The sequence below is a fragment of the Moschus berezovskii genome, chromosome X (assembly GCF_049115385.1).
Source record: "Moschus berezovskii isolate FMDL1 chromosome X, NW_MosBer_1.0, whole genome shotgun sequence".
NCBI classification, from domain to species: domain Eukaryota; kingdom Metazoa; phylum Chordata; class Mammalia; order Artiodactyla; family Moschidae; genus Moschus; species Moschus berezovskii.
The window spans coordinates 129,565,164-129,572,747 of record NC_142488.1 but is presented as its reverse complement, the minus strand read 5'-3'; the positions used below and the strand labels follow the sequence as shown (position 1 = coordinate 129,572,747).

Below are 7,584 nucleotides of genomic sequence, written 5' to 3'. Positions count from 1 at the left end.
TGTTAGTGCCCACAGTCTTGAGCTGCTCTGCACTTCCCAGCTTCTTCTTTGCAGCTGGATTGCCATGGACTAGTTCTACTCTATGGAGTTTGAGCAGAAATGATATGTGTTACTTCTGCACTGAGATGGGTGAGTATCCGGTTTGTCTCTTCCAAACTTTTTTCCCTGTTTGCTGTTTGGGTAATACTGCTGCTACTGCTGCTAAGTCGCTTCAGTCGTGTCCGACTCCTAGCCACCCCATGGACTTCAGCCTACCAGGCTCCTCCATCCATGGGATTTGCCAGGCAAGAGTACTGGAGTGGGTCTAGGTGACCTTAAAGCCACCATATGGAAGTGCTTTGAGTCCTTGAGTCATTCCTTAGAAGAGAATCAATCCACATTAGACTATAATGTGAGTGAGAAATAAACTGTTGTTACATTGTTTTAGTAGATAGTGCTAATTAAGCTAATACTCTACTTTTTAATATTTTAGTTAAAATCATTAATAAATTCATAATTGTAATGAAGTCCACTTTATCAGTCTTTTCATCTGTAGTTAGTATTCTTCATGCTTTGTTTTAAATTTTTGTCTAACTCAAGGTTATGGAGGCATTTTCTGATACTCTGTTTTAGAAATTTTATTGTTTTGCCTTTTACATTTTGGTCTAACTAATATGTATATCAAGTTAATTTTTGAGGATCATGGTTAATTTTCCATATGGATATGCAATGAACCCAGCATCACATATTGAAAAGACCATCCCTCTCTCACTGGGTTTCAGTAGCCCCTTCATTGAGTATTAGATATAGCAGATAGTCTCTAAAATGGCTTCATGGATCCCCACATTCTTTTTTTTTTTTTTCGCCTTAACATAAAGCTTATGGGATCTTAGTTCACCCACCATGAACCTGTGCCCTGGGCAGTGAAATCACAGAGTCCTAACCACTGGAACACCAAGGAATTCCTGTAACACTTCTAATGAACAGATATGGCAAAAGTGACTGGAGTCCCTTCTGTGATTAGGTTACCAAAGACCATGACGTCTATTTACGCTCACTTTCTCTCCTTCTTCTGTGAATAATTTCGTATTCTCCCTTTATAATCTAGTGTGTGCTGTGCTGAGGTTGGAGGGAAGGGATGTCATAGGTCTAATGGTCTAGTTTGGTTGATATTGTGCAGAATAAGATGACACCAGAAAGGGATCCCCCTGACACTTGGACTGGAGGGAGCCTCGCCTGGTTACCTGCAGGACAAGACATCACAAACGAGTGCTCAGGTGCAAGATACGATCAAACCAAATTCCCAGGTGATGCACTACGTTGGGTCAGGATGCCTTGTATGTCAGAAAGGGGAGAGCCTACCCATCTGAGTTACATGACAGGAAGCCAGATTTATCCAGATTTTGTTATCTGACGTTAACCTTCTGTTAGTAGTATTACCACATATAAAATTGACCTCTTTTTTTTCTGATTTTAAAAGATTCTGCTTAAGAAAAATCTGAGCTATAAAATTTCATTTTCCAGCAGCATCAATTTTCTGCAAGATAAGACATAAATCAAATAAATATTTCTTTGTCCTCCTCCCTTTCATCCTTCTCCCATCTGGACGTAAAACATGTATTTAGAATATAAACATGAGAGATGGGTAGGCGGGGCTGTGAAAGAATCAACATGCCTTTGGCTAGAGAGTTACTACATTCATCCTTGGAAAAGAAGGGGAAAAGGATAAAAATAAATGACTTGTTCCATGTCCATATACTTATTTTATAGATGTAAAATGTCCATGTTGCTACAGGATTTCCATGGTCTGCAGCCATTCTCAGATAGTGGTCCTTTGTGCAGCTTGTTCAACAGAGTTGTACCAACCTACGGGAGGGAAGGTCAGGCTCACAGAAGGGTGTTCATTTAGAAGAAAGCAACGCTAATGACCCACACAATTTCCTGAATTTGAGTGATACAACAGAAATCAGTTCCGTATTAGTTCCTTATCAGTTCCATAATTCTACTTAATCTATCAAGATAAGGTAATTATATTTAATTTTGGTAAGGGATACAGTAGAAGCCTCCTGTTTTGGTGTTAACTTTTCAATAAAGTGTTGATTATGGGCAAAAGCCAAGAACATTGATTTTCAGAGTCCGGAGAACATGCTTCTTTTCTTCTTGGCAAGTGAGCTAGTCCACTGCTGCTTTACCATTTTCTTGATTTAAGACCAAGGTTCCAGACACCAGAGATACAGCCACAGTGGTGGCTGGAGTGTGGTTGACCATTTACATGGACAATTTTCAATAAAACCACAACCTGTCACTTTATTTCACAATTTCCTGGGGTTCTAGGAATTCCACAGTCTGCTAGTCCTGGCAGGAGGAGCAGAAGGTATTTTTCAGCCTCCATTTTGCATTTATTCACCTAATGTGCTTGGGCACATCTTTATTCCTCTTCACTGGGCACCTGCGGCTGCTGACGTAGTGCAGGGGTCCCATATTCCATCAGTCTGTGTAATGGGAAAGTCACATGAAAAAGAAGGGAGAGGTTCAGTTAAGTCTGTTTGGGTTGGGATATGTGTTTCTTATGAAGGATTGCCAAGGAGGGGAAAGCTTTAGGGAGTGACTTTTCCACTTCACACAAAAGCAAAATAAAGCAATTTCACTTCTATTTCCTAGGAGCATGGCACAATCCCAAGCCCCTTAGTTCCTGTCATTTATTCCTCCCTACAACTCTGTGAGACAGATACTATTATTATAGATAAGAAACTGGGTTAGACACAGAGAGGGTAAGAACTGGTATGAAATTCCATAGGTTGTAAGTAGTTAATCCAGGGTTCAAACCCAAGTTTGTCTAATTCCAAAGTCCATTCCCACAACTCACACAACACTGAGTTGTTATAGTAATAAGATGTTCAAGAGAGCGAACAATGGTGCATTTTACAATGGGAAAATATGCAGCCATTACAAAAATGATAAAAATATGGAAAGATATCCAGTATACATTTTTTTATTTATATATTAAAAATGCCCAACATTCACCTACTACGTGGCAGTCACAGTTCTAGGTGCTAGAGAATACAAATACCCGGTCCTCCCAGGGCCTGTTGCAGCAAGATTTGGCTCAAGCAGTAACCTTGCACCAACACTGTTATTCCTGCCCACAGTAAGTGCAGGGAACACAATAAATTGGAGCTCTGTGACTGAAGGGGATGTTTCAGCTTGAGTGGAGTAGAAGGACATCTCCGAGGAGATGAGATCTAAGTGATGAGAAGAAGGCAGTCATTGTGCATTTCGGGGTCGGGGAGTACAGCAAGTACAAGTGCAGAGAGAAGTAGAAAACATGTATGTCAGCTGGGATGGAAAGAAGGGAATGGGGGCTCAGGTGTAAAGTGGGGACTGGGGACAGCAGTGGGGGGAGAGGTAGGAGATTTGAGGGGCTAGCAGAGGCCAGATCATACAGGACCCTGTAGGCCACATTAAGGAGTTTAGATTTTATTTTTAGTGTTATGGAAAACCAGTGCTGTGTTGTAAGTAGGGAAGGAATATGATCTGGTTGCTTTGTAAGGACTGAAATGTGATAGGGCAAGAATGCAGCATTAAAGGCTATGGTGATAGCAGCCATTCTGACTGGTGTGTAATGGTATCTCATTTTGGTTTTGATTTGCATTTCCCTGATTGTGAGTGATGTTGAGCATTTTTTCACGTGTTTGTTAGCCATTTGTATGTCTTCTTTGGAGAAATGTCTGTTTAGTTCTTTGGCCCATTTTTTGATTGGGTCATTTATTTTTCTGGAATTGAACTGCAGGAGCTGCTTGTATATTTTGGAGATTAATTGTTCAGGGTCAATGAATGATACAGGATGCTCGGTGCTGGTGTGCGGGGATGACCCAGAGGGAGGATAATGAGAGGAGGGAAATGGGAGGGGGGTTCAGAAAGGGGAACTCATATACACCCAGGGCGGATTCATGTCAATGTATGGCAAAACAAACCAATAAAATATTGTAAAATAATTAGCCTCCAATAAAAAAAAATAAAGGCTATTGTGAGTGATGGCCAAAGGAGGTCAGCAAATATTCTTTCCTAAAAGCAATTATGGGCTTCCCTGGTGGCTCAGACAGTAAAGAATCTGCTTGCGGTACAGGAGCCCTGGGTTCGAGTCCTAGGTCAGGAAGATCCCTTGGAGGAGGGCATGGCAACCCACTCCAGTATTCTTGCCTGGAGAATCCCATGGACATAGGAGCCTGGTGGGCTGCAGTTCATGGGGCTGCAAAAGAGTTGAGCATGACTGAGCAACTGAGCATGCATGCACAGAAGCAATTATAGCTCAGGCCCAAACTGATAAGACACCCATCTCTGGACCATGGAAATCGAGAAAGGGCATATAATAAATTTAGAATTATTTATTGTTTATTGAAGAAAACGACTGAAACTCAGGTCAGAACAGTAGGAATTCAACGTTTTTAGTGTGGGGCTGCTTCTCTCTCCTCTCCATCTATTAGCACAGCAATTATATTAGGGTAGGACCAGCCATACAAGCAACAACTTTGTGGTCAGAGGTGGCTGAATTGGTTTGGAGTGCAGCAGAAAAAAACCCTGTGCTCCTAGGACTTGTAGGAAACAGAGCTGATCTTGGTGACAAATGAATGGGAGGATGACAGCCCAACCTGCCTAGCTAGACTGACAGACTAGCCTTAAACTCAACTGGAAAATCTAGGAAATGAAACAACTGTGGTGGGCCTTGCCCAACTCCCACGTGTCCCTGGCAGTCTAGAAGGCCGTGCTCATGCTCAAAGCTGCCTGAATGCTGAGACAGCAGACAGAGTCCTTGCTCCCCTTAAGTTCCTGGTGAAATGCAACAGAAGAGACATGAGAGGGCCTGATAGAAAATAGAAGCTGAGAAATACTTGTAAACTGCCTGAACTTTGAATGTAACATCCAACCCACAGAAATCCATCTGAAAAGGTGGAATACTTACCTTCTCAGGATTTTTAAGCATATGTCTACCCAGTCCTTGCCTGCTCACAAAGATATGGTGACATAGGGCTGACCCCTAAGAGACAGGCTTAAAAATTAAAAACAGAATTTTCTAAAACCTGAGCAAAGACATTAGTAGCTACATGCTTTAGGGACAACAGACTTTACACAATGAGTCTAGAAAATCCATTAACTAAGTAACTAACAAAACATGGCCAACAACAGCCTCTGGGGAATCAATCTAGAGGTCCTACACTTTTGTTGAAAAATATCCATTTTTTAGATAACCAACAAAGATCTCCTATATTGCACAGTGAACTCCATTCAATATTCTATGATAGCCTATATGAGAAAATAATGTGAAAAAGAATGAATATATGCATATGTATAACTGAATCACTTTGCTGCACACTGGAAACTAATACAACATTGTAAATCAACTATACTCCAATAAAATTTTAATTTTTAAAAATGAAAAAAAAAAAACCCAGTTTTGAACAAAAATGGTGAGACTTTCAAAGAAACAGCAAAGTGTGACCCATATTTAGGAAAAGAAAAAAAAACAGTCAAAGAGGCTGACTCTGAGTTAGCTTAAGATGTTAGATTTAGCACCAAAGACTTCAAAGCCACTGTTATAAATATGTTCAAAGAACTAAAACGAATGATGTCTAAATGATTAAAATATGGTATAACAAAAATAACTCATCAAACAGAGAAATGAGAATCCTCATACAGTTGTGGTGAAGATGTAAAAGTGTTTCAGTCATTTTAGAATCAGCTCATCAATTTCTTAACATATGATGCAGCAATTTCACTCCTAGAAATCTGCCAAAGATAAATGAATACATGTGCCCACACAAACATATGAGTTCAAATGCTCATACCATCATTATTCATAATGTCCCAAACTAAATGTAATCCAAATGACCACCAATATGTACATAGTACATAAAATGTGGCTTACCTAGTCAATGGAATATTTTTTGAAATTATTAATAAAAGGAAAGAATAATTGGTATATGCAACAACATAGCTGAACCTGAAAAACATTGTGATAAGTGGAAGAAGCCAGGTACCAAAAAACTCTACATATTGTATGATTCCCTTTATTAAAATGCTATTAAAAGGCATATTTACAGAGACCTGAAGCAAATCAGTGGTTGTCTAGGGCTAGGGGTGGGAGTATGGATTAATTGTAAACATATAGGAGCAAACTGTTTGGGGTAATGGAAATATTCTAAAACTGGATTGTGGTTCTGGTTGCAAATTTCTGTAACTTTACAAAAAGTCATTTTTAATGCTTACAATAGATGAATTTTATATTTGTAAATTATACCACAATAGAAGTGTTAAAACTAAAATTAACAATTTTTTAAAGGCTGACAGAGGCCCAGTCTGGGAAACAACTTTGCCCTAATGCACCAGAGACTCCTCTCCCCTGCTGAGAAACACCAGAGCAGGTGGGAGGCACTGGAAAACAATCCAGACAATCGCAAACAGTCAGATCGTGGAAACCTCTTTATCTTCATAGTTAAAAATGTCTTTACCCCTACCCAGAGACACCAAAGAGTTTGGGGGCATCAATGTGGATCTCAACATACCCTTCCCTTCCCCCACTGGGAACACCTTGCAGCCTGACCTTATGAAACCCTCAGTCATCACTAGCAGAAAACTCAGGAAGCCCTAGGGGCACAAGATGAATGAAGCAGACCAAAATAACACCACAGAGCCTCTGAAATCAAACTGCCATTGGAACCACAGCCCACAAAATTAGGTCGAGACCTTCATGCTAAACTAAAACAGAGTGAATGCCTGCTGAAATCAAAGAAGTAATAGTTCTCAGAATCCTAACATAATGAACAAAATATCCAGGATGCGCTTGAAAACCACCCATCATCACAAGAAATAGAAAATCACAACTTGAGTGAGGAATAACAATCAACTGATGCCAACACTGAGATGAATCAGATGTTGGAATTATCTGACAAGGATTTCAAAGCAGCTCTCATAAAAATGCTTCTGCAATCAATTACAAATTCTCTTGATACAAATGGAAAAATAGAAAATCTCAACAAAAAGTAAAGTCATAAGAAACAACCAAATGGAAACTGCAGAACTGAAAATTACAATAACTGAAATAAATAACTTGCTGAATGGGTTTAATGGTAGACTGAAGATGACAGAGGACATAAACTTGAGGACAAACTATACAAGTCACCCATTTTGAACAACAGGGAGAAAATAGACTGAAAGGAAACAAAGCCCGAGGGACTTGTGGGATTATAAAATATTCCAATGTTTGTATAATCAGTGCCTCAGAAGGATAGGATATAAGGAGGCTAAAAGAGTATTTCAAGAAACAATGGCTGAAAAGTTCCAATTTGGCAAAAGACACAAAGCTACAGACACAAGAAGCTAAGTGCATCATAAATAGGAAAACCAAAGAAAGATAAGAAGATACGTCATAATTAAACTTCTGAAAAATAAAGACAAAAAAATATCCCAAAAGCAGCCTGAGAGACATGGCATATTACCTATAGGGGCACACCAATTCAAAAATGTGTTTCTCATCTGAAAACATAGAGGCCAGAAGTGACACAACATTTTTCAAATGCTGAAAGAAAAGAATTGTCAACAGCAAATACT

The 7,584-nt window shown here is 39.6% G+C and overlaps 1 pseudogene; it reads left to right on the top strand.

Moving 5' to 3' along the window:
- The first annotated feature begins 1,650 nt into the window (after positions 1-1,650).
- LOC148773459 (small ribosomal subunit protein eS27-like pseudogene) lies at positions 1,651-1,904 on the top strand (annotated as a pseudogene).
- The last annotated feature ends 5,680 nt before the right edge of the window (positions 1,905-7,584 follow it).